This window comes from Elephantulus edwardii, unplaced genomic scaffold (assembly GCF_000299155.1).
Source record: "Elephantulus edwardii isolate Elephantulus edwardi_28Jun2011 unplaced genomic scaffold, EleEdw1.0 scaffold00107, whole genome shotgun sequence".
NCBI lineage: Eukaryota > Metazoa > Chordata > Mammalia > Macroscelidea > Macroscelididae > Elephantulus > Elephantulus edwardii.
The window spans coordinates 4,941,684-4,959,704 of NW_006399857.1; positions in this window are offsets into that span (position 1 = coordinate 4,941,684).

Here is an 18,021-nt window from a genome sequence, read left to right on the forward strand (position 1 = left end):
TCTTCATGAACGATTTTCTTGATATCCTCCCAGATCTCATTTGGTCTACGCTCATTGGTGCTCAAGGCCTCAAACCTGTTCCTGAGATGGTTTTGAAATTCGAGTGGGATAGACTTAAGATCAAATTTTGGTTCCCGTGGACTTGACTTAATTTTCCTCAACTTCAGTTTGAACTTGCATTATTACCAAAAAAAGAAATATTTTCTCAAGGAGATAATATTTATTTTAACTCATTCTAACTGCAAGTAATTAATGGGAAGAAAAACTAAAAATGAATATCTGAGAGCCATAAAGTATCAATCTAATCAAGAAATCATTTGAAGCAACTCCTGTAAAATATACTGTTTAATAAAACATAGCTTAATACAAATGCATATACTTTTTTGTGAAACATAGAATGCAATTTCCCCCAAAATTAACTTATAGGATATTTTTTCTTATATTTACATTAAAATCTTCCTACTAGACACAAACACACACCACGGTAAATGGAAAAAAAATATTTGTTTAACTCCTCTGAGCACCGTATATCTACTTATTCAAACTTCTATTTTTGGGAAAATGTGGATTGAAAAGCATGGAAGATTCCACCACATGTAAAGACATGTATAACACCAAGAAATATATAGCAAACTTACTTCCTTCAAGTTAAAAATTAAGTAGGTCAAGTCAATTGGAATTCCAAGGCTATAAGTCATCATAGAAGGGACTGCTGATCATTCAATGTTGGAGAAGCTGGGAAACTCACGCTTTCCATCCTTCAGTTAATAGGCCAACCTGTAACACAGTATGCTACCAGATCTCATATTTACACATGCACTTGAAACACTGGCTACAGAACATGAAAAAAACTACAGTTTGCAATATGGGTTACATCTTAACATCAAGGAAACAAAAATATTCACCTTTGGACCAATAGATAACATTGTGCCAAGTGGAAAAAAATTGTGACAGCTGTCGATTATTTCATCTTACTTTGATCCGCAATCAACATCCTTGGTACCAGCAGTCAAGGAATCAAAACACATGTTACATTGGGGAAATTCTGCTGTCAACGATATATCCAAGAATATAAATTTAAACACTAAAGTAACCCTGATTGAGATCATTCTCTTTTCAATTGCTTGCTATGGCACCTAAAAGTTGGACAACGAGTAACAGTGTCAAAAGAAGAATAAACAACTTAGAGTTGTGATGTTAGAGAACAGTACTACATCAGAATAGGGAAATACTGCATGGTTCAAAATTGGGAAGGGTGTACACCTATCTCCATACCTTTTCAACCTGTATGCAGAACAGATTATCCAGGAGGCTGGGCTATATGAGAAGAGATGTGGCATTAGGATTGGTGGAAGATCTATTAACAATCTGTGTTATGCAGATGACATAACCCTGCTTGCTGAAACTGAGGAGGACTTGAAATGCTTGCTGCAGTGGGTCAAGGACTGCAGCCTTCAGCATGGATTGAGGCTCAATGTCAAGAAGACAAAGATTCTCACCACTGGACCAATTGGAAGCATCAGGATGGATGGTGAAGAGACTGAAATTGTTAACAACTTTAGGCGCCTTGGCTCTATGGTCATCACTCTTGGCACCAGAAGCCAGGAAATAAATTAAAAAACTTATTGCGATGGGAAAGTCTGCTGTTAGGGACCTCTCCAAAGTACTGAAGAGCAATGGTGTCACTCTGGACACTATGGTGCGTCTGATACAGGCCATGGTCTTTGCTATCACTTGTTACGCATCAGAGAGTTGGACAATGACTGCGGAGGACAGAAGAAAAATGATGCCTTTGAGCTGTGGTGCTGGAGAAGAGTATTGAGGTTACCATGAACTGCTAGGAAAACAAACAGATTCATCCTGGAAAGGGTTAAACTGGGCTGCTCCTTGGAGGCAAGGATTCTGGAGCTTAGTCTGACATACTTTGGATATGTTGTAAGGAGGCATAGGTCCTTGGAGAGTAATATCATGCTTTCAATGGTGGAGGGATGGCTTAAGAGAGGAAGCCCCTCTATGAGGTAGATTGATTCATGGACTGGGGAAATCAGGATGGGTGTGTCAGAGGAAGTTTGATTGGCACAGGATAGAGCAGGGTTTAGGGCTGTTGTACATAGGGTCTCTATGAGTCGCAAGCAACTCGACGGCACATAACAAAAACAACAACTACATATCCCATAGTTTACTCAAAGAATAAACAAATATGTCTTGGAGAAAATGCAACCAGAGAGACCTCTGAGGCAAAAATGGTCAAACTTCAATTCATATATTTTGGGTATGTTGGTAGGAGAAGCCAGTGCTTGATTGTATCCTTTTTTTTTTTTCTTGACTTATGTTCTTTCAATCACAATGTTATTGCAATTAGAGCGGGTGTGCTCTGCGACCTGTTACAGTAAGTTTGGATACCAGTAAAGTTAAGAATATTTTGTGGAGTTACTATTACCATAGATATGGAGAATGTTTATGTTGTTTTCCAAAACATGTATGTTTGGTTTTTGGCAGTGCACATAAGGGATATTTAGTGTTTTTCTTCAACATCACCACAAAAAAGAATCAATTCCTCTGTTATACATTCATCATCCAGCTCTCAGATGCATAGCAAGCTATCAAAAAGACCATACCTGAATCATACACTTATAATTAGATGATAGATAAGTAGGTAGATAGATATATAGATAGATGATAGATAAGACAGACAGAGATAGAGATAGAGATAGACATAGACATAGACATAGACATAGATGATATAGATGATATAGAGATAGAGATAGATATAATGTAGCTTAATGGCAAGAGACTGTGCTGCCATCCTGAAAGCTCATGGGTTGAATCTACCTGGTGCTCCACCAAAGATGAATGGAGAATCTCCTCCTATGTGATTAATTGCTTCTGAAAATCCACTGGAGGGTCAGCTATGGGTCAGTCAGGTCTGACTCAATGGTATGCCACAGTAAGAAATGTGTATGTGCCTCTGTTGACTATTCAAAAACAATTTGTCTGTGTGGATCACAGCAAATTGTGGCTTATCTTGAAGAAAATGTGAGTCTCAGGACATTTGATTGTGCTACTTTGAAACCTATACCTGGATGAGAAAGCAGTTCTCAGAAGAAAGCAAGGAAACACTACTTGCTTCAAAATCAGGAAAGGAGTGAGTCAGGGATGCATCCTGTCTCCATGCCATCTCAATCTATATGCAGAATAGATCATTTGGAAAGCTGGGCTTTAGGAGGAAGAACATGGCATCAGGACTGGAGGAAGATTTAGCAACAACCTATGTTATGCATATGACTCAATCTTTTTTGACGAAAATGAGAAGGACCAGAAGTCCTTCCTGCAGAAAGTCAAGAACTGTAGTCTTCAGTGTGGATCAAAGCTCTACAGCAAGAAGACAAAGATTCTCACCAGTGAGCCAATTGGAAGCACCATGATGAATGGAGAAGAGATAGAGGTAGTCGACTCCAAAATTAAAAAAAAAAAAAAAAAAACAAAAACAAAAAAATCTAAAACACTCTTGGCGCCAACAGTCAGGAAATCAGATAATGAATTGCCTTAGGAAAGTCGGCTCTCGGGGATTTCTTTAGAGTACTGAAAATCAATGATGTAAGACTAAGGTGCACCTAATCCAGGCCATGGTATTTGTAATTACTGGCTATGCATCAGAGAGATGAACAATGACTAAAGATGACAGAAGAATAAGGGATGCATTCAAGTTGTGGTGCTGGAGAGGAGTCTTGAACATACCATGGATCACCAAGAAAAGAAATAAGTCTGTCTTGGAGATTGTGAAACCAAATTTCTCCTTGGAGTGTAGGATTTGGAAGCCCCATTTTACATCCTTTGGGCATTTGGCCAGAATAGACTGGTCCTCAGAAAAGGACATCATACATAGAATGGAGGAGGGACAGCATAGGAGAGTAAGACACAGGATGAAATGCATTGATACAATAACTGAGGACATGGGGTAAGGTGTGTTAGAATCAGTGAGACTGGCTCAGGACAGGGCAGGCTTCAGAGCTGCTGTACATATGGCCACTATGTGTCCTGACAGAACATAAAAGCAGCAACAACAATGAGAGAGAGAGAGAGAGAGAGAGAGAGAGAGAGAGCTTAGTATGGATGCAGACACAGTTGCAAATTTAGATGTAGATGTCGATAGATATATGGACAGGGGCATGGACACGGAAAAGGAGAATGACAAAGATATATGGCATATTTATGACCTACTACAGGCCCAGAAAAACATGGTTCAAATACATTAGCTTCTACATTAGAGAAGATTGGACAGCCTCCTCCCATGCCATCTGTGACCTCTAAAAATCCATTGGAGGGTCAATTATGGTTCAGTTCCAACTGGAAGCCATAAAATATCATCAAATCACGTGTGTGTGTGTGTGTGTGTGTGTGTGTGTGTGTGTGTGTGTATGCGGGTGCATGCACGTACAGAATTTCATGAAACAACATATGAGCAAGAGCTTGCGGTGATGAAAAAAGAAGTTCAGCCTGCTTTGAAGGAAATAGCACAAAAAAAGGCTCCAGGAATATTTGGTATACCAATTAACATATTTCAGCTAACAGATGCTGCCCTGGATGTACTCAACAAGTTGTGCCAAGAAATCTGGAGAACAACCACTTGGCCAACTGACTGGAAGAGATCTATATTTGTTCCCATCCCAAAGAAAGGTGACCCAACATAGTGTGGAAACTATAGAAGAATTTCATTGACTTCACATGCAAGCAAAGTTCTACTGAAGATTATCCAAAAACAACTGGAACAGCACATCAGCAGAGAACTGCCAGAAGTCCAGGCTGGGTCCAGAAGGGGTCATGGTATTAGGAATATTGTAGCCAATGTTAGATGGATCTTAGCTGAAACCAGAGACTACCAGAGGAATATCTATCCATGTTTCATCAACTCTGCAAAGGCGTTTGACTGTGTGGATCATAACAAACTGTGGCTGACTCTGAGAATAATTGAAATCCCAGAAAACTTGATCATTCTAATGCGAAACCTATACTTGGACCAGGAGGCAGTCGTCAGAACAGAGCAAGGGAACACTGCATGGTTCAAAATTGGGAAGGGCGTACGCCAGGAAGGCATCCTATCTCCATACTTTTTCAACATGTATGCAGAACAGATTATCCGGGAGGCTGGGCTCTATGAGGAGAAATGTGGGGTCAAGATTGATGGAAGATCTATCAACAATCTGCGTTGTGGAGATGACACAACCCTGTTTGCTGAAACTGAGGAGGACCTGAAGCACCTGCTGCAGAGGGTCAAGGACTGCAGCCTTCAATATGGATTGAAGCTCAATGTCAAGATTCTCACCACTGGACGGTAGCATCAAGATGGATGGTGAAGAGATTGAGATTGTTCACAGCTTTAGTTTGCTTGGCTCCACAGTCAACACTCTTGGCACCAGTAACCAGGAAATTAAAAGGCACATTGTCATGGGAAAGTCTGCTGTTAGGGACCTCTCAAAATGGTCTTCACAATCACTTGTTATGCATCAGAGAGTTGGACAATGACCAAGGAGGATAGAAGGAGAACTGATGCCTTTGAGCTGTGGTGCTGGAGAAGACTATTGAGAGCACCATGGACTGCTTAGAATACAAACAGATTCATCCTGGAAAGGGTTAAAACATATGGCATCTTGGAGGCAAGGATTCTGAGACTCTGTCTAACATACTTTGGACATGTTGTGAGGAGAGACCAGTCCTTGGAGAAGGGCATCATGCTTCGGAGGGTGGAGGGACAGCTCAGGAGGGGAAGGCCCTTTATGAGGTGGATTGATTCAGTACCAGGATAATTGGTATGGGAGTGTCAGAGACATTGCGATTGGCACAGGACAATGCAGAGTTTAGGGCTGTTGTACATATGGTCGCTATGAGTCTCAAGCAACTCGATGGCACATAACAACAACAACATGTGTGTATATGTGTGTGTGTGTGTATATATATTTATACATATATCTCTGTAACAACAACGTGTTTTTAAATTCTAGGAAAAAAATACAATTGTCAATATCCTGCTCTATCCGCATGGCCTCTGACACACCCATCCCGATTACCCCAGTCACCGAATCAATCCACCTCATAGAGGGTCTTACCCTCCTGCACTGTCGCTCCATCCTACCAAGCATGATGTCCCTCTCCAGGGACCTGTCTCTCCTTACAACATGTCTGAAGTATGTCAGACGAAGCCCCAGAATCCTTGCCTCCAAGGAGTAGCCTGGTTTAACCTTCTCCAGGATGAATCTGTTTGTTTTCTTGGCAGTCCACAGTACATTCAATACTCTTTTCCAGCACCACAGCTCAAAGGCATCAATCTCCTTGTATCTTCCCTAGTTATTGTCCAACTCTCTGATACATAACAAGTGACCGCAAAGACCATGGCCTGTTTCAGATGCACCTTAATCTCCAGAGAGACACTGCTGCACTTGCGTACTTTAGAGAGGTCCCTAACAACAAACTTTCCCATCGCAATATGTTTTTTTTCATTTCCTGGCTGCTGGTGCCAAGAGTGTTGACCATGGAGCTAAACAAACTGTAGCTGTGCAAAATCTCAATCTCTTCGCCATCCATCCTGATGCTACCGATTGGTCCAGTAGTGAGAATCTTTGTCTTCTGGACATTGAGCCTCAGTCCATCCTGAAGGCTGCAGTCCTTGACCCTCTGCAGTGACTGTATGAGGTCCTCCTCAGTTTCAGCGAGCAGGGTTGTGTCACCTGCATGACGCAGAATGTTGATAGATCTTCCACCAATCCTAACGCCATGCTTCTCCTCATAGAGCCCAGCCTCTCGGATAATCTTCTCTGCATACAGGTTGAAAAGGTTTGGAGATAGGACACATCCTTGGTGTACACCCTTCCCAATTTTGAACCATGCAGTGTTACCCTGCTCTGTTCTGACTACTGCCTCTTGGTTCAAGCATAGGTTTCGCATTAGCACAACGAAATGTTCAAGGATTCCCATTCTTCTCAGAGTCAGCCACAGTTTGTTATGATCCATGCAGTCAAATGCCTTTGTGTAATCAATGAAACACAGATAGACATTCTTCTGGTATTCCCTGCTTTCACCTAAGATCCATCTAACATCAGCTACAATATCCCTAGTACCAATACCCCTTCTAAACCCAGCCTGGACTTCCGGTAGTTCTCTGCTGATGTGCTCTTCCATTCGTTTTTGGATAATCTTCAGTAGAATCTTGCTTGCATGTGAAATCAATGATATTGTTCTGTAGTTTCCACACTCAGTTGGGTCACCTTTCTTTGGAATGGGAACAAATACAGATCTCTTCCAGTCAGTTGGCCAAGTGGTTGTTCTCCAGATTTCTTGGCACAACTTGTTGAGTACATCCAGGGCAGCATCTGTTAGCTGAAATATGTCAATATGAAAAACACAAATATTTGCATTTAAAAGTTGATATTCCATATGAATACATTGAATTATAGATAAAATTTTTGAAAAATAGACATTTATAAAAATTATGTTCAGATTAGTTTAATTAATATTTATTTTGTAGATTGTCTAGAAAAAATTTCCACCAATTTACAAAAGACTGAAAAATATGTATGAACCTTGGTGGCATTACAGGCTGTGTGTAATGGAAGGATCTGTAGGTTTTTAACCACCAACCTTAGAAACTTGATGGTGTTTCCAAGAGTTGAAGTCAGCTGAATGTCCATGGATTTAGTTTGATTTAATATATGACTAGTGTTTTTTTTCTCAGTTTTATTACATGTTTCACAAATAAGAAATTTTATCCTGAAAAAGCTTTTATCAACTTTTAAATTTAAAAATTTTTAATTTTTAAAAATTTCATCAATTTTTAACTTTTAAAAATTTCATCAATTTTTAACTCTTAAAAATTTCATCAATTTTTAAATAATTCTTTCTTTTACTTAGTCAGAAAACTTGAAAATGTATGACAAAACAAAATCACAGAGTTTTTGTGTGGTGATATGTTGAAGTTAGATTTATTAGTTTGTTTTTATGCTTCTCATTAACTTCATAATTAGAACTTACTTTCAAGTGAACTTTGTATTTTAATTCACTCATAAATTCAAAACTTGAGAATGTTGTGATCAATTTTTGTAATTATTTAATAAAAAAATTATTTTTTTATTTCTGAACCCAGAAATTAACCTAATTTCTTATAATAATTATTATTTTATGAGGGAATAAATCTGTAAAATGGGTAAATGGCAATTTATTCAACAAATTGTGTTGGCAAAACTGGACATCTGCATGTAGAAAGCTGAGGCAGGATTCACATTATGCACCACATTAAAAACAAACAAACAAACAAAAATCTCAGGGTATATCAGAGACCTAGAAGTAATGCCCCATACCATAAATATCATAAGAAATAACATGGATCAAATTTAGAAAGACAAACCTATGGTATAAGTAGGCTTGTATTTATAGCTAGAAATGTCCAACCAAGAGAAGATGAAATTAATAATTTGGAGGTTTTATAAAAATTAAGTCTTTTTGTGCATCAAAAACTCTTTTCCAATAGGATGTAAAGAAAACCTACACTGAGGCAAAGACATCTTAGACAAGGGTCTCTACAAAAGTTTATAGAATATGACTAACGAACAGACTGACCACCCAAACACAAGTAAACTCTTAGAGTACAAAAGAACAAGCAACTATATCTTGGAAAATTTGCAACCAGAGTTCTCCTTAGAGTCAAGGATGATGATGCTTTATCTCATGTACTTTGAGTATGTTTTTCTTGTTAGAAACCTATGAGTAGAATTTAACTCTTAGTGACCCTATGAACAAGCAATCTGAACACCATTCTCACAATTTCTGACACACTCAAACCCATTGCCACAGTCACCATGTTAATTCATGTGGTTGAGAGTCTTCTCTTCTGGGGCCCCTCCACTTTCCAAGAATAATGTCATTCTTCAATGAATAACCTCTCCTACTGATATACCCAATGTATATGAGATGAAGCTTCACCATCTCTGCCTCCATATAGTACTCTGGCTGCACCTTTTCTGACACATATCTGTTTGTTCTTTTGGCAGTCCTTAGGGTGGATCATCAGAACTCTTCAATAGCATCAATTCTTTTGATATTCTCATTCCTGAAGAAAGATGTCATGCTTGGAAAGGTTGGAGGTCAGTTAAAGAGAGGAAGACTCTCAGTGAGATGGATTGATGCAATGAGTGCTATAATGAATGATGCTCAAATGTACTGAGGATAATAAGGCTGATGCAGAATAGGTCAGGGTTCTGATCTGTTGTTTATTAGGTTACTATGAGCCATATGTGACTTGAAGGCACCTCACAGCAGCAATACACATCGTCATTAAAAATTGAATTTTACTTAATAGCACCTGGTAAAACATAGTAATACTGTGTTTTAAAGTAATCTAAAACTCCATATTGTTGTTGTATGCCATCTAGTAACATGCAACTTAGAGTGACCCTTAGCTCTGAACCATTTCCTTTCCTGAGCCTGTCTCACTGAATCTGACACACCTACTCTCATTGCCCTAGTCACTGTATCAGTCCATATCATTTGGGGTCTTCTTCTCCTGTGCTGTCAGTCCATCCTTCCAAACATGATGTCCTTCTCCAAGGACTGGTACTTTCTGGCCACCTGTTCAAAGTATGGAGCTTCAAAATCCTTACCTCCAAGGAGAAACTTGGTTTCACCCTCTCAAAGACAGACATATTTGTTTTATTGACAGTGTTCAAGACTCTCTTCCAGCACCACACTCAAAGACATCAGTTTTTCTAATATTCTTAGTCTTTGTCCAGCTTTCTGATACATAACAAGTAATTGTAAAGACTATGGCCTGGATTAGGCACACCTTATTTTCTAGACTGACATTTTTCCTTCCCAGTACTCTTGGAAAGGTCTTTGACAGCATATTCACCTAATTCAATTTGTCTTTTAATTTCCTGACTGCTGGTGCCAAGAGTGTTGATTGTGAAGCCAAGCAATCTGTAATTGTTAACAACCTGAATCCCTTTTCCACCTATCATGATGCTTGCTACCAGTTGGTCCAGTGGTGGGAATCTTTGTCTTCTTGGTGTTAATAGTCAATCCATGTTGAAGACTAAAGTCCTTGACATTCTTCAACAAGAGCTTCATGTCTTCCTCAATTTCAGCAAGCAAGGTTGTGTCATCTGCATAGCTTAGGTTGTTGATGAGTCTTCCTCCAAACCTGATGTGGCATTCCTCTTCATAAAGTCCAGCTTCTTGAATGGTCTATTCTTTTTATAGATGGAAAAGGCTTGGAGACAGGATGCTTTCCTGACATATTCCCTACCTGATTTTGAACCCTGCAGTGTTTTCCTGCTCTGCTCTGAAAATAGGTTAAATTATTAAACTGATAGTTTGTCATTCAATGTATCAATATATCTGTATAGATACAAAAAGGTAACAAATTACAAAAATTGGCATGTATATCTAAGATAAAAATATATTTGTTATTTTCTTTAAACTACAGATTAATAGCCTTAAATTTAACATATTAATGAAACTATTATCTTTTAATAGTAGATATTTATTAATATTACTAGATTTTATTCTTTTAAAAAATGAACAAACATTTTTTATTCTCATATAACTATATACAGGGTAACAGAGAGTTCTAATCAAGTATTCTCAAACGGGTTTATGTTTACAATCCATTAGATACTATGTTAACTTATCAGGCACATTATATAATAAGTGACTTGTAGGTTTTGAAATGTCACACACAATAATAGCTATAATTTGAGAGAAAAGAAAGATAACTATGCAGTCAGAATTAAGGGTAAAACAAAACTTTTAATGTGGAGATCCAGAGCTTTTTTAGCTCTCTCTATATATTTCAATCTATATATGAAAACAAGTGTGTTGTTTCTAGCTCTTACCTGTTTCATACTTTTTGAAGATTTTAACTTCTCTTATACTTTTAGTTCATTTTGGGTGATGAATTCAAATTTATGCTATTGGATTGATGGGTAAATGGAGTCATCATTCTCTTTTAAATCATACTGTTGGCAGAAGTTCACCAATAACATACATTAATTAATGCCTACGTTTTATTTTGATATATCCTTCAAAGTCACTCATTTCCCTAGACCAGAATTTAAATGAAATCATTTTATCCATAAATTCATATTGGTGGCAACATTAAGTTTAAAATAAATTGATAAATGATTGACGGGTTGGCTTTTGAACTTTATGTCTGGTTAAGGTAAATACCTTCAAGATTAAATTTCTGAAAGAAAATAAATTAGAAGTGTGAAGCAAGGGAATAAAAATTAACTTCTTAAAATACAATGTTAATAAAGAGACTCCTGTATAAGTTGAGAGACTAGGAAGAAGCAAGTTCAGACGCTCCTTAACTAAAACACCAGGATACAAATAGTGGAGATATTAAAACATGGAATCCTTCCCCCCCTCCCCCCTAACAAAAAGGATAAAGAAGTAGTTTAAAGGCCAACCGAAAGTAAAAAAAAAATCAGTGGAAATCTTGACTAAGGAGATGAAATAGAGAAGGCAATCTTTGCAGCACAGGTGCCAGCAATGTACACGACGAGGGGGATCAGTAAAATTACTTCCACCCACTACTTACAATCCACCAAGTAGATAGCAATATTCCCTTAGCCCTTCCCATCTCCGTCTGAGATCAGACTTGAACTGTTTTGTACTGGGCACAAAAAGCATGCATATTTCCTTACTGAGCAGCTCTCTGTTTACTCCCAGGTGTTGGCCGATTCTGCAACGCCTGACTTGCAGCCAATCTCTAGCTAGGAAGGAGCTTCATCTCTGCTGAACTGGGCAGCCCTGTTAATTTCATGCTTGGCTCTCATCACATCCATATTTGAATCTGTGACATCTTAGATTGGCAGTGACCATCTTTTCACGTCAACTGAAAGGCTTTCTTTGAGTGGGTACCTTGCGTGTACCCACCCCAAGGACTGACTGACCAAGACACCATCTCTGACCCGACAAATCTCTCTATTATAAAGTTAGGTTCTGGACTGAGTCCTCTACTTTTTGATGTCCCCTAGTCAGCAACCTTTCAGATAAGTAGAAGCTCTGTAATGACTGAGAAACCGCGATCTTCTCCTGGACTGGAAGGCAGAATATTCTGGACCAGACATCTTACCTTTCCCTCACATCCCAGGCTTTCACCTCCAAGATCCTTCTCTTTTTCTCTGTAATTTTTTTTTCTTAGCCATTGTATTTCTGATGTTTTTCTTGTTTTATTTTTTATTTTATTATTTGTGTGTGTGTGTGTGTGTGTGTGTGTACAGTCAAATCAGTACAAGAGGAGATTGCCCCTCCTTCTCCTGCAGAGTATCTGGTGGAGTATTAAAATTCATTTTTAGACTTCTCTTTTTCTCTCTCTTTTTGTATTTTCCATTATCTCCCCCCAATTTTGGCTTTACAATTCCACTTTACCTTCTTTTTTAGTACCCCTTTTGGTTTAATTTTTCCTTTTTCTGTTCCATTTTGTTTTCTGCTATGGGATATTATGTGTTTGTGTTATTCTTGCTTTTATTCCCTTTTAGTTCTCCCACCTATCAATAGTAACCACACTTCCCAGGCACACACATTTTTTCCGATAGCTTATCCTACTGGCAAGAAAAGAATATATTTATTTGAGTTGTGATATTAGAGAAATATATTAGATATACCTGGACTGTCAAAAGAACAAACAGACATGTATTAGAGAAAGTGCAAACAGAGTGCTCTTTGGAGCAAAAATGGGGAAACTTTCATCTCATATACTTTGGGCATGTTGTTCAGAGAGGTAATTCCTTGGAAAGGGACACACAACATGCTTTAGTAAGGTGAAGGATCAATCAGCAAAAGAGAGGAAACCATTCAGTAAGATGGATTGATACAGTGACAACAATGGATTTAAATATGTTAGGGATGATAAGTGGCCTGGGGTTCAGGATAGGACAGAGTTCAGATGCGATGTTCATAGGATCATGATGAGTCACTTGTACCTCAATGACATTTAACAACAAAACTATACCCTATTGGGCAAGAAAAGAGACATACTCCTCATCCATTTGAATGATGAAGACAGCAACCAGAAGTAGCTGGATCATCTCTCAACTGCTCTACACAAATAAAAACAAAAGAACTATAAATACACTATCACATATTATAATAATCAGAAGTCAGGAGGTAAAGCACTAATTTCTACACAGCAAATTATGCAACACTATCACATGGTTTAATCAGATACAGCACATCAAATATCACACAATTTCTCAAAGGCAACAAGTAACTTAGTCACTTGAAAAAAAAAAAAAAAAGAAAAAGAAAACAACCAAGATGGCATTAAAAAAGTGACCAAAAATATAGAACAAGAAAATCCCTCAGAGGAAAAAATTAATAAGTTTCGTTGTTGTGTGTTGTTGAGTCAGAATCAATCCATAGCTGATCCTCTGGTGGGTTATCAGAGGTAGTTAATCACACAGGAGAAGATTATTGTCCATTCTTTCCCCACAGAACAGCTGATGGATTAGAATTCCATGCCTCAGATATTGCAGCACTGCTTCTTACCACATAGTCAGACATGCCACTCCAAATGCTCCTGCACTTATTTGTATATAGGGTTTTATGTTTGTTGTTAGACTTAGAGACTTTTGACAGTTGTGGGGTTTGTTAATAAACACTTTGGAGAGTGGAGAAGGCAAAGAATATCACACAATGAAATTCCAGTTTCAGTACAGCAGTTTCCAGCTAGATTAAAAGCAAGGCACAATTACTCAATAAGTGAAAGACTGTCAGTTAATTAGTGAAATTCTGGGTTCAGTTCAGTAGCACAAGTGCAAGAAATCACTTATTTTCTCAATCATCTAGCAAACTTTACCTCAGGACATATCAATCGCTTTTCATTCAATCATTCAGCAAGCAAAGCCTTTAACTGTGCCCTTTACAAGTCAGCTTTTTCTGCAATTGTACAAAAAGCAAAACCTTTAACCATGAACCTATCTCCAGAGTTTAGGCTTTCTCTGGTTATACCTTGCCACAGTTTCTTCACAGCAGTGCCACAGTTTCTTCATCTTCCCTCTACCTCCAACTCTCACAGTCTCTCCACCACTGTCATCACTTCTCACAGAGTGGAAAGCATTTTCTTGTATTGGTCCCACAGTTGTTGATGATTTGCATGACCATGTGTCTGAAATTAATGTAGTTAGAGACCATGCTTCTAACAGGGGCCAAGTTAATGCCTAGAAATGTGAATTTCAAATATTCTGACATCCAAGTGCCGTGTATTATGTACAACTCATAATAACCCTATGAACAACTGACCTGAACCCTACCTTATCTTGTGTCATCCTCATCATCTGAGACAAAATTAAGTCCATTGTTGAAGTCACTGTGAAATCCATCTCGTTAGGGGTATTCCTCTCCTTTGCTGACCCTCCCTCCATCTTTCCGAGCATGATGTCCCTCTCCAAGCAGTAGCCTCACATCTTCAAAGTATGAAAGAGAAAGCTTTACTATCAATGTTTCCAAGGAGTACTCTAGGTGCCTTTTCGCCAAGACATATATTTTTGTTATTTTGGCAGTCCGTGGGACTTTAAGTACTTGTCTTCAACCCCACAACTCAAAAGCATCAATTATCCTCTGTCATTCTTATTCATTGTCTAGCTTTTTTGATGGGCAGAAGATTACTGAAAATATGATCTGAATCAGGTGCACATTAGTCTTCAAACTGATGTCACTGTTCTTCAAGATTTTGAGGAGGTCCTTGACATTATACTTGCCCAATACAATATGTCTCATGATTTATTGACTACTTGTGCTCAATGTTATTGATTATTGATCCAAGGAAGATGAAATAGTTGAAATCTTCAATCCTTTCTCCATCTATCATAAGGGTGACTATTGGTCTTGCATTGAGGAGCTTTGTTTTCTTGATATTGAGATATAATCCTTACAGAAGACTATAATCATTGATCTTATGTAGCAACATTTCATAAACCTACTCTGTCGCTTAGTGGTAAGCATTATGCTGCCAACCCAAAGACATGCAATTTGAATTCACCATTGCACTATGGAAGAAAGAGAAGTAATTTCCTCCTGTTTGATTTATCACCCATGAAAAGCCACTGGAGGGTTGACTATGAATTCTGATTCTACATTATTTAATAATGACAACAATTCTAAAAGAGTAGGAGACATACATGAAAAGACAAAAAAAGTCACAGAGGAAATTTTCCCAAGATATGTAGAAGGGAACTTCTTAAGTATTATGGAAAGTAAGAAAATACACATTCAGGTAGCTGAAAGAATTCAGCAAAGGATAGAATTTCAAAGAAAAATATCAAGATCAATTATAGTCAAATTTTCCAAAATAAAAGAAAAAGACAAAATACTGAAAGCAATACAGATAAAATGAAGGATAAGCTATAAATGAGAAGCAAGAAGACAAACTCTGTTTTCTGAGCAGATGAAAAGCAGGTAAGAAGACAATGGGGGGACATATGAACAAACAGGTTCATCGTGGAGGGCATTAAACTAGGCTGCTCCTTAGAGGCAAAGATTCCAAAGCTTCATCTGGCATACTTTGGACATGTTTCAAGAAGGAACCAGTCCTTTGAGAGAAACGTTGTGCTTAGGGGAGTGAAAGGACAGTGCAGGAGAACAAGACCCTCGATGAGACGGATTGATTCAGTGACTGAAGTAATGGAGGTTGATGTGTCAGAGACAATAAGACTAGCACAGAATAGAACAGGTTTTAGGGCTATTGTCCATAGGGTCACTATGAGTAACAGGTGACTCAACAGCACATAACAACAATGATAACAGTTTAAAGACTAGGTTGCCTTATTCAAGCTATGGTCTTTGTTGCTTTCTTTGAATCTGAAAGTTTGACAATGACTGAAGATTACAGGAAAAGAATCAAAGTCTTTGAGTTGTGCTAGGGAAGTGTACAAATATTTCAGTACTTCTAAGAGGAAAAAGTAAGTCAGTTTCTGATATAGTGAAATCAGGTAAATTCTTGGAGACAAGGATGATAAAATTCAGTATCACATATTTTGTTCATGTTATTGGGAGGGCCTAGTCCTTGTGGTTGGACATAATTCTTGAGAAGGTGGAAGGTCAGCACAGGAGAGGAAGGCCACAAGATGAACCGACAGATGACTGTTCAAAATGGTGCTTTTGTTGGAAACAGCAAGTTTGGCACAGGATAGCACAAGTTTCACACCCACTGTTCAGAGTCACCATGCATCACAGTTGAATCAACAACACATAACAACAAAAAATTGCTCTTGTTGTTGTTAAGTGTTGTTGAGTTTTGGACCACTCATAGCCACCCTATGAATAAAAGACCTGAACAACTGTATAACTTTCTCTTCATTTCTCCAAGTTCATAGAGTTTCTGCAGGCAAGCTATTTTGGAAATGGATGCCACTCCGGCTTCCAGGCTTGTTTTAATTGTGGAGCTCCACCAAACACAGTCCACTATGGGTAACCATTATCACATTTGATGCATCAGTGTCACAATGTTCAGCATCACAGCAACCACGAGTTACCTCTGTACAGCAAATGGACAGACCAGTGCTATACCACTTTAAAGAATGTTTTACCAAAAACAATTAAAACCAGGCCTGAGGGCCACAAATTAAAATCATCCACCCTTGAGTTGGTAGCATAATTTTCTATCCACCAGGCCCGCAGAGCCTTTAAATAGGGTGTCTTCTATCCAAAAATTGATTGCTAATTAAACCAAAATGACCAAAGAGCTCATATCAGATTGTTAATTAAATCAAATTTACCAATAAACTGTCTAACTTGATCGTTAATTAAGTAAAAAACAAACAAATACATAAAACCGCACAGTACACAGATAGGGAACTGGTAGAATTTCAAGTTGGAATTAGAAGAGGCTGTGGTGCCAGGGATACCTTTGCTGATGTCAGATAGATCTTGGCTGAAATGAAAGAACATCAGAAGAATGTCTATTCGTGTTTTATTTACTATGCAAAGGTATTTGACTGTGTGGATCACAATAAATTAAAATTGAGGAGAATAGGAATTCTAGACCACATAATTGTGCTCAGGAAAAATCTTATACATAGACCAGGAGGCTGCTGTGCAAACAGAGTAAGGGAATACTACAGGGTTTAAAATTAAGAAGAAAGTATGTCAGGATTATATTCCCACTTCATATCTTTTCAATTTATATGTTGTTCTTATGTGCCGTCGAGTCGTTTACGACTCATAGTGACCCTATGTACAACAGCCCTAAACCCTGCTCTATCCTGTGCCAATAGCACTGCCTCCGACACAACCATCCCGATTACCCCAGTTACTGAATCAATCTATCACATAGAGGGTCTTCCCCTCCTGCGCCATCCCGCCACCCTCCCAAGCATGATGTCCCTCTCCAAGGACCTCTCCCTCCTTAGATGTCCAAAGTATGTCAGCCGAAGCCACATAATCCTTGCCTCCAACCAGAGCCAAAAAAGAAGAAAAAGATGATTTCTACCAACTTTTACAGTCAGAGAGCAATTGAACATGCAATCAAGATGCTTTGATAATGGGTCACTGGAATGCAAAAGTTGGTAACAGAGAATAAGAATCAGTAGTTGGAAAACATGGACTTGGTGAGAGAAATGAAGCTGGAGATAGAATGATTGAATTTTGCAGAATTAATGACCTATTCACTGAAAATATGTTTTATAAGAAACATAAACGCAGGTTATACACGTGGATTTCACCTGATGGTATGCATAGAAATCAGATTGATTACATCTGCAGAAAAAACCGCTGGAGAAGCTCAATATCTGCTGTGAAAACAAGGCCAGGAGCTGATTGTGGAACAGACCACCAGCTACTCATATGCAAGTTCAAGCTGAAGCTGAGAAAAATTAAACCTAATCCATGGGAACCAAAATATGACTTTGAGTTCATCCCACCTGAATTTCAGAAACATCTCAGGAAAAGGTTTGAGGCCTTGAACACTAATGAGCGAAGACCTAACGAGTTGTAAGAGGATGTCAAATGTATCATCCAGGAAGAGTGCAAACG